At 45.1% G+C, this 13,725-nt stretch overlaps 1 long non-coding RNA gene across 1 annotated transcript in view; it reads left to right on the top strand.

Annotated features, from left to right (window-relative positions):
* Positions 1-13,512, top strand: part of LOC138283205 (uncharacterized) — a 271,858-nt gene extending 258,346 nt beyond the window's left edge. The window contains exon 4 of the long non-coding RNA XR_011201126.1: positions 13,223-13,512. This is a non-coding gene — a long non-coding RNA (uncharacterized lncRNA). The remainder of the gene's footprint in view (positions 1-13,222) is intronic.
* Positions 13,513-13,725: the final 213 nt, after the last annotated feature.

Below are 13,725 nucleotides of genomic sequence, written 5' to 3' on the forward strand. Positions count from 1 at the left end.
TGCTAAATGTGGAGGTGACAACATTTTGAGGGGACACTGTGTGAATTGTAAAAACATAAATGCAGATCCCCAAATGTTTTCTATGGCCCCATTGCTGAATATCAGAGTTGCCATTACCTTTTGCTTTCCCTACCCAACACTTGCTTTTCCATCCATGTTTCCGTCCTCATCATTTTTTTCAAAAATCTTTCTCCTTTTTTCTTCCAGACACATTAAGTGGTGGGTACAGATATGTAAGCATACCTCACATAGACAGCACAGGCAGCTAAAGCAACCACATTTATATGGATCTGTGCTGCACATAAAATAGTACTCCTCGAGTGGGCTAGCGGCAGAGTTTGTTAGTTCAATCCCAGTGTAAAGGAAGTTTTACACTGACAAAAGGCAACATTGCATTATGTGTAGCTTACTGAAGTTTGAATATTCTGCCTAAACCAGGAGTCTGGGTGTATGCACTTCATGTCCCTTGGCTATATAATCCACTTCCGAATATCTGCAAATATGCTGGATGATTTACAAACAAGGCAAGGATGCCACTCACTTTTTGTCCCATGCCTTGGCCACTAACATGCCTGACAGGTTTCAGCACTATTTTCTGCAATTACTAGTGCCTCACTCTAACCAATGTGCCTACCACGTAACTTCAGATGTTGCTAATTGAACTCTGTGGTTCTAATTACATCAATTTTTCACAGTTGCTGTGATTTAAACATATCTGCATGCTACACATAAGTCTCTGCAGAAGTAGACTTTTAACTCAAACAGCTAAATGAGCAGTTCAATATTTTACTTTTTATATGTGGGGTTAAAGATGAAGGAGTCGTGCCCACAGAGCAGCCACTGGCTACTTATGTATGCTCTGCAAGTGCTGCCTGCCCATGTACCTAAGGACCCTGGCTACACCCATGGCTGCAGAAACACCCTCTGTGCAGCCCTATTAAACAAATGCACTAGACAGTAAATTTGAGTGTGTGTGGTGTGTGTTAGTGTATAGACATGTGCAGGATATTCTCTCTTAATTATAAACTCATATCAAGAGTTTTCAGAAATTATATTGACAATGGTTGGAGTGAGATTACAGAACAGCTGCAACCTGTTTTGAGGGCACTAAACACACTACCAGTGACTTCAGTGACTATGGAAGGGTTTTCAGCACCATGAACATGATAATTTCACCCACACAAAACTATCTTGGGGGGTCACAATCATTTCGTCACTATTGTTTGTAGATCTCATGGACCATCCTCTACCTCTTTGGAATCCATTAATAGATTGCTGACGCTCATCACCACGTGAGAGATAATAAATCAATAAAGGTAGATCCTACTGCCTGTTACAACAAAAGATACCAGATGCATGTGATTTTGAAAGTGATTTTGATACCCATATGTTAGGTCTTCAATTTGTAAAAGGTCTCACTAATTACTTATTTCTTTTGGTTAAACATCCTATGGCAATACAGCATGGTCTATGATGTGTGAATTAATAAATGTGCAGAATATTAAGTTATAACTGTATCTTTCTTAGGGAATATAATTTTCCATGCTGAGAATACCAAATGCAGTGAGCAACATGCATATTTTTATGATGGTCAAAAATGATAAAATTATCAGCGTATATAATGGTTGTATGTTTGATAGGTTAATACATTTTATAGTTTTGTTATTCACAATTGCAGCTTCCAAATTTATAATGCAATGCATTAAATGTTCTGTGTTCTTGATGCCAAGTTTTGTATTCCTACCATGTGGAACCTAGTGGTTTGTCTACTATAGTTAGTCAGATACCAAACTTCATCCACATTTGGGCTGTTAATTTCTTTAGATGGGGGCATCAACGCTACAAGCTTAAGTGCTGATCAGCTTTCATTTGCTTGTTTTTGTGATGCTCTCAAATGTACTCATAATAGACTTGCTAAACATGTCTGAGTTCTTAAGTTCTGATCTCACTTCTTGTGATGTTTCTTCCTGTGAGGTTGTAATGCCACTTCATGTGATGCCACACACAATGTAATGGACCCTGATGCCAATTACATACTGCCTAATTTATTTAGTCCCTCGCTCCTTTTTTAGGACTTGTGCCCTTCATGCAGAGGACATGCTCATCCCAGCACAGGGCATCCGTCAATGGCTAATGCCCAGTCCACCAAACTTCTGCTCTGTTTAGAGTCTTCAGAAGCACTTGTTTTGTGACAACAGAGCCTCAGCTCAGTATGGCGGTGGAAACCCTTGCCCCACAGTCTTTCCACCAAAGGGCTATGGGCTACTGTGCATCAGAAACTCTGCCCTATGTTACAAGGGTGTTTCAATGTGTATACAACCTGTTTCAGACTCCCTGGGAAAGGCTGTCGGCCCCAAACAGGAAACAAAATAAAACATTCTCAGTACTTAAGGGCTGTTCTCTCAATTGATTCACACTAATTAAGCTTTGAATCCAGTTAAAAGGTCAATAAATTATTTTTTACAACAAAAGAGAGATCTTGTCTGTGTAGGTGTCTGTGATGCAGCATGTGCACAATCAATGGTACCAAGCATGTATGGCAAATGTGGTACAATATACAACTGCTATTACATAATATCCATTATTCTCTGGAGCAAAAATAACATTGACAGTAATGTGAGTATATGTCCAGGGTGCCCTGGTCTGGATGATGGCGTTGGTTCCTTCAGATTTTGTAAATGCAGAAATATGTTGACACCAGGAAAGGATGAGTCATATCACACAACAGTACTGCCTTCACAAGCCAGAACAAGGACATGCTATCATCTAAAAGGAATTCATTGAATGTACAACATCCACAGAGAACACCTCCCCTTTCATGGAACACCTGCACTTCAAGCTCCAATTCTCAGAAATCATCACCCTGAAAGGAACCCTTACCTACCGACCGCCTGAACTGCAAGCCACCTTTACCAACCTCATCACCGACTTTGTCGCTCCGCTCACCATCAGCTCCTACATTCTCTTCAGTGACCTCAACTTTCACCTGAAAGACCGAAATGACTCCTGCTCCACAGCACTCCTCGAACGCTTGAGCAACATAAGACTCACTCTGCTCGTCTCAGAACCAACATACAATGCAGGACACACAGTGGACCCCATATTCACCACAAGCAACAGCATCAAATACAACTCCACCACATGGCTTACATGGACAGACTAGTCCATCATCCACTTCCAAATCAACACACCTCAAGTCAATACCCCTACCAGGATCAGCATCGCAAGCCGCAGCTGCGGCAAAATCACAGAAGCAGACTGGCTCAGCGCCTTCAGCATGGATCAACCTAGTGCCCCAGACATCCCCATCAAGGACATCAACATATTCAACAACTGGATCAAGAACTGCACAGACTCCCCCACTCCCATCAAACCTAACAAGCATATTAGATCAAATAACCAGGCCAGTTGGTACACAGAAGACCTTTGAGACACCAAATGACGCTATAAACATCTAGAAAGGAAATGGAGAGCTAGACGCAACAGAACTACCTACAAGACTGCACTCAGATGCTTCACCAGCAAAGAGAAGACACCAAGTAAATAGTGGATATTATATTGAAGGAAACACCAACAGCTGCAAGTAGATCTTCTCGATTGTTAAGGATTTCACCTCACCCTCAGCCACTGTAAACAACATTGCTGCCTCCCAACAACTAAGCAGCAACCTATCTCCCTTCATTCACAGCAAAATTGCAAACATCAACAGCAATTTTGCACATCAACCCAACCCAGAGAAAGCATTGCTAATCTACCCACCACCAACCAAGATGGCCACCTGACCGAAAAGACAAACCTCACCCTCACCCTCACCAGAAGCAACATAGGAGCAATCATACAGACCATCCATTCAGGGGCCCACACCTCATCTGCAACCTGGGTGCATTACCAATTAGGGCCACTCTCACCCACATCATCAACACCTCCCTCACATTCGCCACTTTCCTGGATGAATAGAAACTTGCAGAAATCAACACCCTCCTCCAAAAGCCCACAGATGACCCACATTACCCGAGCAACTTTTGATCCATCTTCCTGCTCTCCTATCCAGCCATAGTGATTGAGAAGGCCATCACCAAGCAATTCACCCTGAACTACACCATGTTCTAGACAATAGTTAATCAGGATTCAGAAAGAACAACCGTACTGAAACAGCATTCATCATGGCCATCAATGACATTTAAATCATCCCGGACTGAGGAGAAACAGAGACTATAATCCTGCTTGACCTCTCCACGGCCTTCAACACTGTCTCCCATAACATCCTCATCAGAAGACTACATGAGATTTGCATAGAAGGATTGGCTCTCAAATGGATCTGTTCCTTCCTCATGGGAAGAACCCGAAGGGTTAGGCTGCCACCCTTCACATTAGAGACAGAGAAATGGATATGCGGAGTCCCACAGGGATCATTCCGCACTTCCACCTTTTTCAACATTTACATGACACTGCTCTCCAACATCATATGATCACAAGACATCACTGCCATCTCCTGCTCTGATGACACCCACCTGATCGTCTCCCTGACAGACAAGACAACCACCACCAGAAGCAGCTTCACTAATCTGCATGACCATGGTAACAGACTGAATGTGAACCAAGTGCCTGAATCTCAACTCCGACGAGACAGAAGTACTGGTCTTTGGCAACATGAGCTCCCCATGGGGCTCCACCTGGTGGCCGTTGGAGCTAGGACCAACACCAACAGACCACACAAGAAATCTAGGGATCATCCTAGATATCAGGCTCAACACAGCAGCTCAAGTTAATGCAGTGTACACCTCCTGCTTCCACGTCCAATGCATACTGTGAAAGATCTTCAAATTGTTGCTTCATAACACCAGATGGACCATCACGCATGCACTCATCACAGCATGCTGGACTACGGCAACACTCTCTCTGTCTGAATCACCAAACATCTACTGCACAGACGCCAGACCATTCACAAAGCCACCGCAAGATTCATACTTGACTTGCCACACTGCACCCACATCACACCATACCTCAGAAAGCTTATTCAAACTCATACACATTCAAAGTCCTACACAACACAGGACAAAAATACCTGAACAGCCTCAAACAATTTCACCAACCCACCAGATACCTAGGCTCTACTCACTTGCACACATTACCCGCATCGGCATCGCAACCAGGACATGGAACGACATCCCTCAACATAGAAGAGCCTCCTTCTCACTTCTTGAGGAGGACATGGCTCATTGTATAAGCACCTTGGGGACCACATACCTACTCACCTGCCCAAGCGTCTGGATAGCCTCACTATTAAAAAGCAACAACAGATAATAACATAACCTGGCATAACAGGTTATGAATGTGTTAGACATGCCTTTCTCAATAAACCTCAAGTACATATCTAAATACAGTTATTTGGATACTTTCTAAAGTGTGCAACCCACCCTCCTTGACAGGCAAGATTAGTCTGCCTCACGTTGGGACCTTGCACTATATGTTAAGAGCTTTTCTAGAGTAGGATACCCATGTACACTGTACTATAACTAAGGCACTGTAGGGGCTAGTGGCTCTTCAGTGACTCACCCCAAATATCAAACCTACATTTGAGTGATGATTGACAACAAACTACATTGGGTGGATGAGTCAACTTTCTGCCTTTTTACTCAATGTTACCACATACACTTTTGTTTAGGATTTGCTTTTAGGTTCCCGTACCCCAGTGGGATAACTAAGGCTCCCACAGCCCCCACGCTGCAGGGGGCCTCCGAGCTCCAGTGGGCCCCCTCAGCACAGTACCCGGAACTGAGAGCTCCTGAGTATGTCCGGAGGAGGGGGGGGGCCTCCATGTACTTTGCAGGGGGCCCCCCTCAAGTTTCCTTTTTGCCACTGGACTGCTCTATCCCACTTTGGCTTATCTAATGAGCTGGACTATTCCAAATGAAAAGATCTCCCTCCTTGGCATTTGCATTAGAAACGTGAGACTGACATTGATCACAGTCGTTCTAAAACACTGAAATGCTTACAAAAGCGCAATCAGTTCAAGGGGCCCGGGTTAGAATTTTTTTTAAGGGCATCTGTAAGCAAATACACCACACTGTTTCTAAGACAATCCTTATAGTATTTTCACCTTGGTCAAAAAATGTGTTAACGACTTTTTATTCGTTTTTTATTGGCATTTCAACAAGGTCATCTGTTAACACAACATTACAGGGTAATACAGCCATTGTTTGACAGCATAGCACCGTAATATTTCAAGACATCATACTTCAGTCCCAATATTACCCCTAATAATGCAGTATAAATCAACAGGTACTCATTTGAAGTAGTAGTCATTTTTCATCATGAATCAGAATAAACATTTGAATCAAGACCCTTACATATTAAGTACCTAACCCCACCTGCTTTTCCCCGAGCTTCCATACTCTGATCATCAAATATAGAGAAAAACAGATCAGTGTAGTCATGTATCCCAGTCGATAGGGATGCGTTTGTGGCCATTGGTCTCTTCCGTCATGGGGTACCACCCCATTCAGGGCACTAGTCTGCATAGCTTTGGGAACCTGCACTCAATCGGATGCATTATCTTTCAAGAGTGCCGCCAAAGTCTGTGTCTTCGCTCCTTGGGAAAGCAGATCATCTGCCACCCTTTCATCCCATCTCATCTGTCGAATATGTGCCTGCTCAGCTCCTGCCCACTCCAGCAAGCCATTCCGCCAAGCCTGAATCGTAGGGGATTGAGCACTCAACCAACTAATTGCAATATGCCTCTTAGCCACTGTTAGTACCAGCACCGTGAACCTCCTGTTCAGCTTGTTCTTGGCATTTTCTGGGAGTAAACCCAGCTGAGATTGTTTGAGACTATGTGAACTTCCCCTCCCTTCACTGATTTGATATTGGTCAGTATCTACCCCCTTAGACTGTAATAACCGAACAATGCCACATAACATGAAACAAATCTACTTCTTTACAACCACATCCTGCGCACGTGGGAGTTCTGTCAGGGTAAATAATGTGAAGTCTCTTCAGAGAGACAGGCTTTGTGGATGTGGTTGTATTGTATCAGTTTGAAACGTGTGTTGATAGAAACCTCACATACTGCACCATACAATTTCATCCATTCCTTAGGCATAATGGACTTGTTGAAAGTCTGTAGCCAGGTCACTTCTAATCTAACCGCTGATCTGCTCCCAATGCTCAATACATATGTGTTATCTTCTTACGACACCCAGCTAGGGAAAGCATTGTAGCCATGGTCTGTGTGGGCTCTGGGGCCCAAGAAACGATGACCACAATTGTCGGATGTGGCCACTATTTTTGCATATTTTAAAAATTGTCCAAGTCCAAATGACTCAAAGGTGTCCTGTATAGTTATAAAGCAGCCCCTGGGTATAGGTAGGGCAACATAATGCATCTACCCTCAGCCATTTATCAGTCAACATCGTCTGGGCTATTTGGGCGAACTGATGCACTAGCCACAGATCTAGGTCCGGGGCATTCGGTGCCCACTGTAGTACCCGCCACACTGTCCTTTCCCAGAGTTGACATAACAGCTCGATCACATGGGGTAGCGTATCAGGAATACTCCTGTTCCTCATTAGGAGCTCGCCCAGTTGGTGTCCGTCATGCATGCCAGCAAGGAGTGATCACTCCCAATTATTCTCGCCATTTAACAGTAGAATGCATGTTGGAGGTGGGCAGCCAAATAATAAGAGCTTTAGGTCTGGGACCTCCATACCTCCCTTATCCCATTCCCTTTTAAGAGTGGCCAGCTTAATCCTATACCATTAACCTGCCCACAGGAGCTGCACTAGAAGACTATCCAATTCTTTAAAAAACCTGGTGGAAAATCTCACACATGGCGTCCTGCTAGATGTTCAAATATCTGGGCTATTTAAATAAAGGCTATCTTACCCATTATGGACAATTTCAGTGAGTTCCAGAACTCTATTGATGGGCGGGGATTGAGGATTACCCAGCCCTGATTAAAATCATAGTTTTTTTTGCACCCGATGTGTGATGTAAATACCCAGATAATTGACATTTTCCATCTTCCATGGTATACCTGTCTATGGCAGTTGATCTACTCCATCAGCAACCCTATTGGGAACAGGGCAGGCTTGGTATTATTATTTGAAGGCCTAAGTAATCACCAAATTCTTGTATGGTGTTTAGAAGGATCGGAGATTACATATCAGGTTGATGAAGATAAATCATTGCGTCTTCCGCATATAGCAAGACTGTGTGTTCCATATGTCCAACTTGTATCCCCAGCCTCGTAGCATTTGCCGGAGACGACATGTCAGGGGCTCCACTGCAACGGTAAAAAGCAGGGGCGACAATGAGCACCCCTCCCAAGTGCCCCATCGTAGGAAAATCTTGAACAAAACATACTGGCCAGTCCGCACTCTCGCAACTGGACACTCATATAATAGTTTAACACACTTCATATATTTGTGGCTCAGCCCTACATTATCTAATACCTGCCATACATATCCCCAGGTGACTGAGTTGAATGCCTGCTCTATTTCTAGAAAAGAAAGCGCATAGAGGTCCCCTGCTAGTTCAGGGGCATGAAGGTCATGTCTCAGTTCATGACTAAGGATTTTATGGTCTACGTTCAAAAAAGATGATGGGTGGTAAGAGCCCACCTCTATGGGGTCTTTACCGGGTTTCATGATCAGTACAATAAGGGCTTCCCTCCTAGTATCCAGGAGCATCCAGTCTCTCCAGTGCCTCAGTATAGACCAGTAGGAGTTTTTCTATTAGGGTTCCCAAGAAAGGCTTATAAAACTCTGCCGCTAGTCCATCCCCCACCCCAGGTGTCTTAGCAGTTTTCAGTGATTCAGCAGCTCCCAGTAACTCTTCTTTGGTCAAAGGGGGACCCAATGTCTCACGGTCATCCAATGTGAGTCGTAGCAGTAGTAGTCCTTCAAATAATCAGGGAGCGAGTGCAGCTCTGCATTGTGTAGCATTTTATACACATCCCTTAAATAGTCAGTGAATACCACATTTATCACCTGTTGCGTAGTGACAGTGCAACTCATACAATCTTTCAGTGCCAGTGAAGGCAGGGCCAAGGACTCTGACTGTATAAGGTGAGCCCGTAAGCGCCCCAGCCTGTCACCTTCCATATACAATCTTCTGTGGCTAGTTAGATGGATGTGATTGTCCAATTGGTCCCACAGAGCGCATACCCATTTTTGCTGTCTGTCCCATGCATTCAGGGAGTCGGACAGCACCCACTCCAGAGTCACCAGTGCTGTTTCACCCTGTGTCAGCTCCCTCTCCAAGGCTTGTTGTATACCCACTGTCATCGCCATACACACACCGTGGAGGACCACCTTCATTGCATTCCACTTTAGGCCCTTCTGCCTGCACTTTCCCAGCTAGAGTCAAAATAGTGATCTGTGACATCCACTTAATGTATTTAGAAACATTTGGTCCATCAGTGCCTCCACCTGGAGTTGCCACAGTGGTACCTGTGCGGTGTCTGGAGGAATGAGTATATAAGCAGCAGGGGGTGAATGATCAGAGATGTAGCATCCCAAATAAGTTGTATCTATTACATTGTGTAGTGCTGTGGATTGTAAACAGTAATCTAGCCTGCTATGTGTGCCAGACGCAGAGGTGTAACAGGAATATCCACGTCTGCAGGTGTTGCACTCGCCAGATGTCAACCAGTCCCACCCCCAACCGTACCTCTGCTAGGTTTAGAGCTTTGGCGCAGGGAGGTATATATTTATCTCTCTGTCTATCACACAGTTGAAGTCATGATCACTTCAGCCACACAGTGATTTCACGCAGCAGACAAATACCATGCTAAATAATTTGTCATCATCAATGTTTGGCGCATGAACATTTATTTAGCATGGTTACTTGCCATCCCGTGTACCTGCCAGTAAAACATACCTCCCCTCCATATCTACCTGCACTTGTGATTTTAGAATGGTACCCCGGGGGCAGCCCATATCAATGTCCCATGTGCATAGACAAAGTAGGATGTGGCATAAACCTGCCCCTGCCACTTCTCTTCAAATATTTGATTTAATCCCCCAAGACATGAGTCTCTTGAAGAAAGGCCACAGCCACCCCAAATCTCCTGAGGTATGCATCTGCACTACTCCTTTTCTCAGGTATGTTTATACATCTCACATTCCATGTGAGGAATTTGTACTTGGTCCCTTTGTCTATCATAATTGACTTGATCAAAATTTGTGTCTCTCTAAGTACAACTATGGTCTGCGCTTCATCTTGCAGCATCAACTAGCAGTGGAAACACCCCAACTAAAAAACATAACTGATTTCAACATTCCCCCTGTCAATTTCCCCCCACCAGGGACTCTACCTTAGGCAGAACAAACAGACCCTCCTGACTCAACCATGGCCAATGGGGTCCCAGATCTTGCCTCAGTCGCCTACCCTGGTAATGCCCAACTGAACTCTTATAGTAACTTTAGTTGTAGGTACTGCTCGAGTCACCAAGACCCCTGTGAATCATAAGACCTGGAGAGGTTCTCAACAATCCAAAGGAGGTAGGGATCTCAGCCTCTCTCATCCGTGAAGCCAAAAGAAACATTTAACTTTTAACAGTATTATCACACATTGGTATCACCGGAAGTATCATTAAAGGAGCACTAACAAGCAAAGGGATTTATGTCTGCCCCTCAATTTGAGTGAGAAGAACAACAAAAAACAAATCAATTCTTTATCTTTTTTCACTTGGTGCCCAGTACAAAGCCATTGTTAACACCCTGAGCTCACTTAGTCACCCTGCATCAGTGCTATCACTCAGTATGTCAATTACCCCATGTATTTTGGAGAACGAGTTCTGCGTTAAGTCCATCTCATGTTGCAATGACCCATCTGGGCAGACCAGGTTACATCCTCTCACGTCTGCGGTAGGAGTCTTAAGGAGGTTCTTCTACATTGCTTTGTTCCTGTCAGAGCAGCACACACCCCGCCTTCTTGGCTCTCTCCACTCCAGGGTCTAACATACTCACTCCAAGCCCAATGTCTCAGCTAGTCCACGGTTGCCTGGGGCGATTCGAAGAATTGCACTCAGCTGTTGCACTGGATTCTGAGTTTGCCCGGAAACACAAGACTACTTGATGTTATGCTCCTGTAGCAATTTTTTAATCGCATAAAGTTCTTTCAGAGATCCTGAACCCTTGGTGTATAGATAGGGAAAATGAGTATTTGTTGGCCTCGAATCTCAGGGGACTATGCATACGTACATGCTGGAGGATCACATCCCGATCCCTATAGATAAGCAAGTGGGCTATCAATGCTTGGGGGGTACCAGACCACAACACCGCCACCAAGGCCTGGTGCACATGCTCAATTCTGAAGAATTTGGAGAGACGTTTAGGCTTAAGTGTATTGACAATCCAGTCCTCTATGAAAAGCCCAGCAGAGAGACCCTCTGCCTGCTCCGGAAATCCTATGAGGGGTATGTTGTTTCGTCTAGAAATCCCCTGTGTATGCAAACCTCCATCTGTGTCACACTGCACTTGAGTCCCACCACAGTGGCCTGGAGTGACTGGAATTCACTTTTTAATTTTTTATTTTATGGGTGGTCATGTCATCTTCGGTACTCATAACTTGCACCGCCATTTTCCGCAGGTCCAAATGCAGGAAGTTTGACATTGATAGCTATGGTATCTATCTTAGACTCTAATGCAGCTCTGGTGCCCTCTATACCCGCTAGGATTTTGGCTGTAACCTACGTCTGCGTTCCAGGCTGTGGGTTAGGTCTGTCGCACTTCATGGGTGTTATATCCATGTGACTCATTGGTCAGTACAGTCTGGGCGCATAGGAGCAACTTCAATGTCTGCCATATGAGTCTCTCACTAGCAACTATTGGCACAGAGGGTGCACAACTTGAGTCCTCAAAGCTGGCAATGGTTTTAATGAGGGGGCAAGAATGCCAGGCACTTCCAGTATGAAGAAGTTCAAGGGCCCTTCACACCAACATTTTGCCCTTGTTGGTCCAGAAACACCACTTCTCTCCTCCGGTAGCCTCCCCAGTTCATATGCCTAAATAGGCGCAGGCAGCCAGGACCTGAAGCTGTGTCGTCAACTCCCCGTCAGCACTGCATTCACAGCTATGTCAGGAGCCCAGGGGTTCAAGCAGCACAGGTCAGTGTTCTCTCCCTTATCACATTCCCAGGAAGTGCACAGCCTCCCAGTCTTGCCAGGGCACTCCTCGGGTGAGCCCAACTCGCCCCATAGCTTTCTCACCAGTCTCGGACAATAGGCCAGCTAGCCTCAAATGCAGGCTTGACACTCACCTCTCTGAGCCAAAGTGAGTCTCCTCCTCACATTCCATGCACCTGAGGCTACAAGGCCGCACCAGGAGCGGTCCAGGTGGCAGAACTGGCTTTCACTCCACTGGGGTTTCGGCCTACCAATCCACGCTTTTCTCCAATCCAACAGGCTCCCAAAATGAAGTAAGGCAGTGGTTCAGCGCATCAGTTCTCCACAGTTCCGTGTCCCAGTTCCCACTCACCAGGGCCTCACAGTGCCCTGCTGCACTCCTCAAGCACTAGCCTCAACTTTCTTCTAGCACTGCCGCCTAGCTTCCATACCTGGCTCCGAATACCACCTGTCTATTTATTGCACAGCAGTTGTGATGTTCAATCCCTGCTCTCCTCACTGGATGCAGCTATTGTCTAAGGCTCTGGGAGCTTTCAGAAAGGAAGTCGCAGTCTGCTTCCAACCGTCTCTGCTTCGTGGGTCGCCATTTTAGGGGTCAGCCCTTGTAATCTGGTCCCGCACTGGAGTGGGCATCCCCACTTCCTCTCACCATGTCTTGAGTTAGGGCAAGAAATTATTGAGGCACCTCTGCCATGAGAGGTCGAGCATCTCTTCCCCAGGGCCACAGCTGTATCATCCAGCTTCCGCCATGTCGTCTTCCAGGGCCGTCACACCAGCCAAGGCCGCACCACCTCCAGCCCCAAAGCGAGGGCTGTTCTCACCACTTTTATTGCCTATATGTTCACTAGTAACCTCTACTGCACCCCAATCAATTGGGGTGCACCCCAATCAGTTGCAAATGTTGCAGCAGATATGCTAATATGAGAATATGCTAATGATTTGCATATACATACTAATGAGTGAAATTAACATGTACTATGCAAAATGTGCACACGGGGAGTGGTCACCATCTGTGCTAACAATACTGAATACTGTGAAATGTTTAAAGTTGTATTAATATATCATAATTAACGATATAATCTATGTTCTTAGCTTAGCCAGAGGCCTAGTCAGCACTGGGCCTTGCCTGCTTAAACGTGGAGACGCGATGAGCTACCACAGACTGGAGCTGAAGAAGGAGACCTTGAACTGTACAGAGTTCAACAACGAGCCTTACTAAGAGAAAAACTGCAAACTCACCAGCGGACGATCAGAACAAATTGATACAATTATGTGTAGAGTAGGCTAAATGTACTTTCCCAGGACTTGAACAATGGAACTACAGACTAAGAGCTGGGAGCAACAATTTTGTTACCTGAAGAACCGGATGATGTTCTTATCGACAGAAGAACCAATCATGTTAATGGAACTTGACTCTCAAAATAACGTAGACAAGTGGTAAACAAAAATTATAGGTTAGAGTCATAACCCCTGATAAGGCTGACCAATGGGCAAATTGTGGGGCGGACTGAGAGAACCTAATAAAAAGTAATGACATGAAGGGAAAAGTCAGAACGGAGAGGCAAAAGTTGATAACGTCAGGAGACGCAGTCCGA

Source organism: Pleurodeles waltl, chromosome 3_1, assembly GCF_031143425.1.
Source record: "Pleurodeles waltl isolate 20211129_DDA chromosome 3_1, aPleWal1.hap1.20221129, whole genome shotgun sequence".
In the NCBI taxonomy this organism is placed as follows: Eukaryota; Metazoa; Chordata; class Amphibia; order Caudata; family Salamandridae; genus Pleurodeles; species Pleurodeles waltl.